A 9013-nucleotide genomic window follows, 5' to 3' on the forward strand; every position below is an offset into this window, starting at 1 on the left:
TCTGATCTTTGGACCAGTAGTCCAGCAATGGTCTTTTTTATGTCTTCTCAAAGGGTCTTTATTAGGACATCTGGAATCCACACATAGGTGTAAATTATCTAGATAATGTATTAGTCAAGGTCCCTTGGACTTAAGAGACAGAAACAACTCAAACTAATCCAAGCCTGTTGTGGGAAATATTAAAAAAGAATGGCAAGTTCTTGTGCTATACCCAGCTACTCTCTGCCCCATCAAGCCACTGCCGCTGCTGCCGCTGCCGCGGCTAGTCCCATGCAGCGATCGATCACAGTCTTCCCAGCTCTGGTTCACTTGCCTTAGGGCCTCTTGTCTCTTCTCAACCATTTACCTCCAGTGGCTAGTTATCACAGATCCCCTTAACCCAGTAAATCAAAAATCTAGAAGCTTATAATTAATCACTCAGATTTATATATCAATAAATTCTCAATTCACAAGATGCCCACACAGTAATTTCAGAGCTAATTGATAATGATACAAGCTGGCCACCTAGACTATGCAAGTTATCCCAATTATTCTATCCGTATGATATTATATCTACTTGTGGCTATTTAAAGCCACGTGGAATCTGAATTGTCCTGTTTGTCCTCCATCTTCCTCCTTTTCCTTTGTCACTCCCTGTCTGTGCAACTCTTAGCCCTGCCCCCCTTTCCCCTGTCCAATCACAGGTTTCTTGTTGTATTAATATTTAAATTACTTGGACAGGGAAAATTCTACTACATATCACCCTTTCTGTTCAAATAAAAAAAATAAAAAGAAAAAAAAAACCTTTTCTCTCAAATATAAATTGAGCCTAACTATTACCATCCTCTCAAATCTGTTCGCTCAATGTAAATAGCCTGGGTTGGCTATGAGACTGTAAGTAGAGTCTTTCAACCCCCTCAGAAATCCAAGAATGACCAACATTATCTGAAGATCTAGGAAGCCTAACACAACTAATTTCTTGGGCTCCGTAACTAGAAAGTTCTGAGATTAATTTGGCTTCACACGAACATGAGTGTGGGGCCTCAGACAGTGATTTCAGCTCTCTTCAGTGGCGCAAACCTCCCATGCTTTAGTCCCTCTGTTCTCACAGAGGGATCATATTCCTTGTAGAGGGTGTATGTGTTTTGCCCAACAACCTCTTGAGAGAAGTGTCACATCTTTTGTAACAGATGTGACAGGAAAGTGTGGTACCATCTTCTTTTATAAGAAGTGTCTCTTCAAATTCACTACACAAACTATCCCATTTCCATGGCCTCTGCTATTAGAGGGAGACCATTCTAGATGCCCTTACAGGAGAGAGAGTGGATCAAAATTACACAGTCTGTTAATCATTTTATTCATTATGAAGCACTTCTGAGATGGGCTTAGAGAGTTCTGCTTCTGGTTAACACTTCTGAAAGTTACTACAGTGACCTTCCAATCGGGTGAGTTTTCCCCCTGTGTACCTCAGAGCTTGTCAAAGCTAATGGCCCTAATGGCTCTGTCAAGCTTTAACTCCATCAGAATTCCCTGGAAGGATGAAACACCAGTGGGAGAGCAGCATCCCACCACAAGCCCAGGAGGGCTTCTGATGCAGAAAGGACTGGCACTTGAGACTCATCCTACCAGATTCCAAGTTCACTGCCCTGGTGCATGCTGGGACTTCTTACTATAATTACTGCACAAGGGGAATCTTCTAAATTCAAAGCATTTTGTTTACTGTTACAAAAAATACTCATGCTGTTTATTCTAAACAAAAGAAAGTTAAAAGTCTTCTTCCAGCACTTGGACTTTTGGCAGAGCCTTTTAAATTGAACCTATGAAAACGTACACCTTCAAGCCCTTGAGTGAGTGTGGATGTATCTGCATGCGTGTGCATGTATGTATGTGCATGGCAGAGAGAGAGAGAGAGAGAGAGAGAGAGAGAGAGAGAGAGAGAGAGAGAGAGAGAGAGAGAGAGAGAGATTACCTAAGATATTAGTCCTTAAGAACAGTCCTCAAATATTTTTATTTGATACAAAGTCTCTCACTGGCCTAGAACTTTCTAGTTAAAGCAAATCCTAGAGCTAGAGTAGCCTCCTCCCAAGGGCTAGAATATAAGTGTGTACTACATTACCCCCTAACTGTTAGTGCAGATGGACTCTAAGCTTGCTGTTGATGCATGCAGATTTTGAGTTCAAATTTCAACTTCCTATATACTGTGATCTAAAAACCCCTAGGTGTGGTGGATAGTGAATTCAGATATTTAGACGCTCTGGTGATTTTCTCTCTCTCTCTCTCTCTCTCTCTCTCTCTCTCTCTCTCTCTCTCTCTCTCTTCTTGTCTTTCTTTCCTTTGGTTTTTCAAGACAGGGTTTCTCCATGTAGCCCTGGCTATCCTGGAACTCACTCTGTAGACCAGGCTGGCCTCGAACTCAGAAATCCTCCTGCCTCTGCCTCTGCCTCCAAGAGTGCTGGGATTAAGGCGTGTGCCACCACGCCCGGCTTCTCTGGTGGTTCTTCACCCTCTGTATTTGTTTACACAGCTTTAAATTCAAATTTCAACTTCCTATACACCGTGTGATTAAAAAGCCTAGATGTGGTGGACACTGACTTCATATTCTCTAGTGGTTCTTTACCTCTGTGTTTGCTCACACAGCTTTATGTCTGTAGGGCTCGGTTCTGGATGTTTATACCATTTTCTTTATCTTCAGTGGCCAGGCCCAGTACAACTTTGATAGCTGCTTCTCTCTCTCCTCCATCCCACCCAATACCTACAATTTCAGTTATATTCCAAGAACTATGGGGGGTTGTTGTTGTTTTATTTGTTTGTTTGGTTTTGGGTTTTTGTTGTTGTTGTTACTGTTTTCAAAGGCCAGTTTAGCTGTGTTTCTCTAGGCAGCAATGTTTATGTAGTTTAGGGGTGTTCTTGAATTTGCAGTTGGATGCCTGCTTTCTTGGGAACCCCCAGGGGCCCTGTAGCGTTGGTCCTATCAATTGTGTGTGTCTCTGAGTTCACAAGCATTGATTTCTGATGACCCGATACCTGGTATGTACTATGCCATTTAAAGTTTTTTTTAAAAATCATCTCACCATGCTGCCTAGGCTGGTCTTAAACTGGGAATCCCCCTGGCTCCAGCTCCCAAGCCCTGGAGTTACAGGTTCGCATCACCATCCCCCGCACTCTATGCGGGTTTTTACAAATTGGTTTTCATAGTGAGACCAGGAGCTACTTTTTCAAATCCTTCCTTAACTAACCTGGCTTAATGTTCCTTTTTTTGTGAAAATTGCAACGATGTGCTGGGAGAGTAGCTCATTGTGGTGGACTGTGAGCGTGACGTGACCCGGATCCTAGGTTTGATCCAGAGGACTGTAAAATAACCATCGAAGAAAGTCATTTAGGTACTTCTCTCACTACGATGACTGAGCTCCTGACAGGCATGACTTATGAGAGGAGGGCTTTATTTTACTCCTGGTTCGTGATGGCAGGGATGCCTGCTGGATGGGGCAGCTCCATACATAGCAAGGGGCAGAACATGAGGCAGGAAATCCTCACATCTTGGGGAATCAAGAAGCAGAGAGAACGAGCAAGAATCAGAAATAGACGTGCCGGGTGTGGTGGCACACGTCTTTAATCCCAGCACTTGGGAGGCAGAGACAGGTGGATTTCTGAGTTCGAGGCCAGCCTGGTCTACAGAGTGAGTTCCAGGACAGCCAGAGCTACACAGAGAAACCCTGTCTCAAAAAACAAAACAAAACAAAACAAAAAAAAAAAACAAAAAAAAAAGAAAAAAGAAAAAAGAAATAGACGTTACCTATAAGGGATCAACAGCTCACTTCTGCTTAGACCATAGCTCAAAGTCCCCTTAACTCACCACCAGGTGAGTACCTCGGACTTAGACATATGAGTTCATGGGAGACATTTTACCTCCAATCCAAAACTCCACCCATCTCAGGAGAAACGATCCATAGGAGGTCTCTATTGAAACCATAGCTAGCCACTTCCAGAGTACTCACTGGTTTTCTATTCAGAAGGAACAAGCCAAAGTCTTTAATCAGCTCTGTCTGTGACTGTGCCCCACTTAAACCTAACCAGGATGAGGCTTTGAGCATCTAATGAGTGGATTCCAAAGGGGCAGAGGGCACTGGAGTACATCCGGTCTTGTGATCACATGAATATTCAGGCCAGTGCTCCCCACTCGGTCTGAAGTTGAGTCACTTCAGGAAATCCAAAGGGGTCTCATTACACATGGTGAGTGTGCTTCCTGCAGGAGGGAGCGCGCTTGGCATCTCCTGGTCTTGTGTGAATCACCGCTCTGTCTGGCGGCTATACAAGTACATATTGTTTTATTGAATAAGAGGGTAGAAAGTCACATAAAACATTGCATACTACAAATGGCCAGGGAATAATTTGACTTGCCTTGGTGCAACTTAATTTACACATCGGTCTCCTAGAAAAAGAAAAAAAAAAAAGAAAAAAAGGAAAAAAAGAGAAACATCTGTTCCATAAATACAGCTTAGTCTGGCCACGTGAACCATGAATGGCTTTGATTATTATTTGTTTTAGTTGAATTCCTCTTGCTTTATTTTTTGAATTGTCATATTTTAAAAATAGAATAAAGTACTTTTAGGCAATAAGGGAGAAATAGCATAAAATAGGGAAAGAAGAGCTTTATTGGGGAAAACGGGTGAAAGAAAGAACGCAGAACAAAGATTTGCCTCAAACTTTTAAAAATATATTCATTTATTCCCAACCTTACTAAATATAATTGTCTCCATCACAAGGTAGTTTTTCCTTTCAAACATCTGATTTGTAGCCATATTTGAGGCTTGACAAATTATCTCAAGAAAGAAAATATAACGATTTGAAGCTAAGATTACACCCAGGTGATATTACTTAAATAGGAAGATTTTGCATGAGCATTATACGCAGAGATGAACCTTTGAACATTTTTTTTTTATCAGAGAAGAAGCTAGAATGGTTTCTAGATAGTCCAAGAATAACACACATTTGTCTTAAAATGTCCAGCTGAGGGATGCTTGCAGTCTTCCAAGGGAGACCTGGGTTGTCTGAGACTGTTGCAAGCAGGATGAGCACGGACAGCCATAAGTCTGAAGCTGTTACAGAGTCTGGGTTTGTTTCTACGCAGAATCAGAATTAAGTGAGAGGGACAGGTGGCCCCTAAATTGTGCTCTGGGTTGCCTCTTGTCTCCCGACCCCCGAGACTCTGGAAAACCTCTTCATCGAACAAGCTTCCACCACAAGGTTGAGTAGTAGGAATGGATTGTAGCTTTTTCTATGTCTCATCCACATTAAATGCTGTTTTCAACAGGGTAGCATGCTGTTTATGTGTGTCAAAGACTGCAACCGCTTCCCCCTTTTAGAAGGTGGTGACTGACAGCTGGACTTCTCCTCTTCCTGTGCCGTGCAGAAGAGTGCTGTAGTCAATGGTAAGTACCACTCGTTACACTCAGCACCGCAGGGCACCACATCCTGTTCCCTCCCTCTCCCACAATACCTCTCAGTGAGAGGATGAAAATGTCCCCCTATGAGGATGGAAACTTCCTTTTCCTCAGGTTTTACCTGGAAACCCTGACCTACAGCTCTCACAAGGCAAAGGGCCCCCGAGGTGTCTGCCTGCTTGAACACAGAAAGAAAAACCGGTCAACATCTCAAACCGGTCAACATCTCAAATTGTTACCCCGTCCCACAAAAGTGTTTTCTTGGGTTCAAATTTTTCAGTTTGGGATCTATGTGCAATGACCTGGACTCGTGGTAAATATATTTAGGGTGTTGGGAGTTTGGAATTTAGTCTGGCTGAATCTAGTCGCTGCACTTGCATTAGAATGGCTGTCATAAAAAGGACAAAATGTAACAGATGCAATGAGGGAGTAGCAAAAAGGTAAGGGGTGTATGCTGTTGGTGGGGATGTGAACAGTATAGTCTGCTAGGTAATCGTAGTACTCGGGGAGCAGAGGCAGGCAGATCTCTGAGTCTACAGAGGCAGCCTGGTCTACAGAGCAAGTTCCAGGACACCCAGGGCTACAGAGAAACCCTGTCTCAAAAGAGAGGAGAGAGGAGAGAAGAGAGAGGAGAGAGGAGAGAGGAGAGAGGAGAGAGGAGAGAGGAGAGAGGAGAGAGGAGAGAGGAGAGAGGAGAGAGGAGAGAGGAGAGAGGAGAGAGGAGAGAGGAGAGAGGAGAGAGGAGAGAGGAGAGAGGAGAGAGGAGAGAGGAGAGAGGAGAGAGGAGAGAGGAGAGAATAGAGAGGAGAGAGGAGAGAGGAGAGAGGAGAGAATAGAGAGGAGAGAGGAGAGAGGAGAGAATAGAGAGGAGAGAGGAGAGAGGAGAGAGGAGAGAGGAGAGAGGAGAGAGGAGAGAGGAGAGAGGAGAGAGGAGAGAGGAGAGAATAGAGAGGAGAGAGGAGAGAGCAGAGAGGAGAGAGACGGAGAGAGACGGAGAGAGACGGAGAGAGACGGAGAGAGACGGAGAGAGACGGAGAGAGACGGAGAGAGACGGAGGGACAGAGACAGAGAGAGACAGAGGAACAGAGACAGAGACAGAGAGAGAGAAAATGAACAATGTGGACATTCCTTAAAAAAAAAACAAGACTAGAATCACCGTGTGCATCAGTGTTCCCACTATTGGGCATATGTTCAAAGAAAATGCAATCAGTGCGGGTAAAGAGACATCTGCATTGCTGTGTTCACTAAAGCATTACTCATAGCAAGTGAGAATTATGGAAATACCCTATGTGTCCACCAATAGAAGGGTGGACAGAGAAACTCCTATGTACACACAAAGGAACATTGTTCAGCTCCAAAAAGAAAAGGAAATCCTGTCATTTGTGAGGACTGGGGTAAACGTATTATGCTGTGTGAAGCAAGCCAGGCATAGGAAGGCCAAGAGCACAGCATCTAACTCACCCGGGGACCGGAGAGACGACTCAGCAGTTAAGAACTCTAGCTCTTCTTCAAGAAGAACCGAGTTCAATTCCCAGCACTCCCATGGCAGTATACAATTGTCTGTAACTCCAGTTTCTGGGGCTCCAATACTCATACAGACACATGTGCAGACAAAACACCAATGCATATTAAATAAAAATAAATCATTATTTTTTTAAAAAATCCATTTTATAGACTCAGAGACCAGAAGGGAGCTTGCCAGGGTCTCAAATGGATAACGATTTTGTAATGAGAAACTTTGTCAAACATATAATTTAAAAGGGTGCTTAAAAAAAAAGATTTCATTTTTGTGTGTATGGGTGTCTTGCCTGCACATAGGTCTGTGTATGGCATGAGTGTCTGGTGTCAGAAGAAGTCAGAAGGAGATATGAATACCCTGAGACTGGAATTAGAGACGATTGTGAGCCACCATATGGGTGCTGGAATCGAACTCAGGTCCTTTGGAAAAATAGCCACTTTCTTAACAACTGAGCCATTGGCCCCAGGAAAGATTCTTATGTTACATGGGCTTGAACTGGAGGCCAGAGATTCTGCATTCTGTCTCCTACTACTTACCTAGCCCGACAGGCAATGCTTGTGTTCCCCTCCTCCTGGTATCTCTGATATTAGGTAAATTAGACCTCTGCTCTCTTATCCTGAGAGATCATCACAGTTTTGTCCTACCCGGTCCCTCCACCACCAATCTTACCCTCTCCTGTCTACTGTCTGCATTAAAGACACAGTTATGTGAGGTCCTTGATCAAAATCCTTCAGTGGAACCCCCCCACCCCCATTGCCTGGAGGGCTCAGTCAGAACTTTAAGACAGTAATTCACAATCCTTCTGATTGACTTTGGAATACATGTCAGGGGCTGATATTCCCAGTCATCTTCCAGATGTTCTCCTCTCTCCTTTCTACACTAAACATCATCATGAAGTTTGAAGCGGACATGATGGCAGCCACATCAGCATCTTTTAAAAGTCCTCAACAGTAGAGCCGCCCACGTGGCTAGCCCTCATCAATGAGTGATAAACACAAGTGTCTTACAGAAGCGTCATCTAGTCCCCTACACGACAGCTGGCTTGTGCTTCTGTTTCTTTCTTGCTGCCGCCGCAGCCGCTCAGGCATGGATGGGGTGAGGGGATGGAAATCTGCCATGTTGGAGCAGGAGGAGATCTGGGGTGAGAGCCATGGTGTGGTGAGAATGACTCTGAGAGTTTGAGCTTCATGTCCCCAACCTGCCCCAAGAACCAAGATCATGTGCATCTCTGACAAAGATCTTCACGAAGACATGACTCTGACTCACTCTTCTTCCTGCTCTGGGCTACACCCATGCGGAACTGTGGCTGATGGCTCTGGCTGGGTAATAGGATTTCATGAGTCTGTATTTCCCTCCTGCCGTCCCGCTGTTGCTTTGACTTTCATGTGAACTCTGTTGATTCAAAGCCCCCTTGGCATCACCCACTTTAAGATTACTCAGAGGTAGGCAGTGCTCTCTATTTTACCATTATTGTATCCATGTGTCACCTGTGTCCAGCAATGCATTCATAATAATAACCATTGCTAGACAGTTCAGCATATTTGAGCCTAAATATCTTATAAACTCTTGTCTCCAGCTAACTTTGCCCACTGACTGCCCACAGTTTCTTTACTATTTTCTTTTTTAAAACATCGTAGACAATAAACTCCATCAGATCACGACTAGGTTTGTTTTGTCTTTGTATTTCCTGTGCCTGGTACAAAATCGGGCCCTTCAGTATATCTGCTATGTGAATGAACAAAAAGTTAGAGTCACTGGGTTCTCATTTTCTCCTCTGTAACACATTAGTGATAACAATCTCTATCCTATAAATGTTCTTTTTGTTTGGTTTGGTTTGGTTTGGTTTGGTTTTTGTTTTTTTTCAAGACAGGGTTTCTCTGTATAGCCCTGGCTGTCCTGGAACTCACTCTGTAGACCAGGCTGGTCTCGAACTCAGAAATCCGCCTGCCCCTGCCTCCCGAGTGCTGGGATTAAAGGTGTGCGCCATCACGCTCGGCTCATCAATTTAGTTTCTATTGCCTAGAAGGTGTGCGCCATCACGCCTGGCTCATCAATTTAGTTTCTATTGCTAGAT

This window comes from Mus caroli, unplaced genomic scaffold (genome assembly GCF_978045245.1).
Source record: "Mus caroli unplaced genomic scaffold, Mus_caroli_1 scaffold_9, whole genome shotgun sequence".
NCBI lineage: Eukaryota > Metazoa > Chordata > Mammalia > Rodentia > Muridae > Mus > Mus caroli.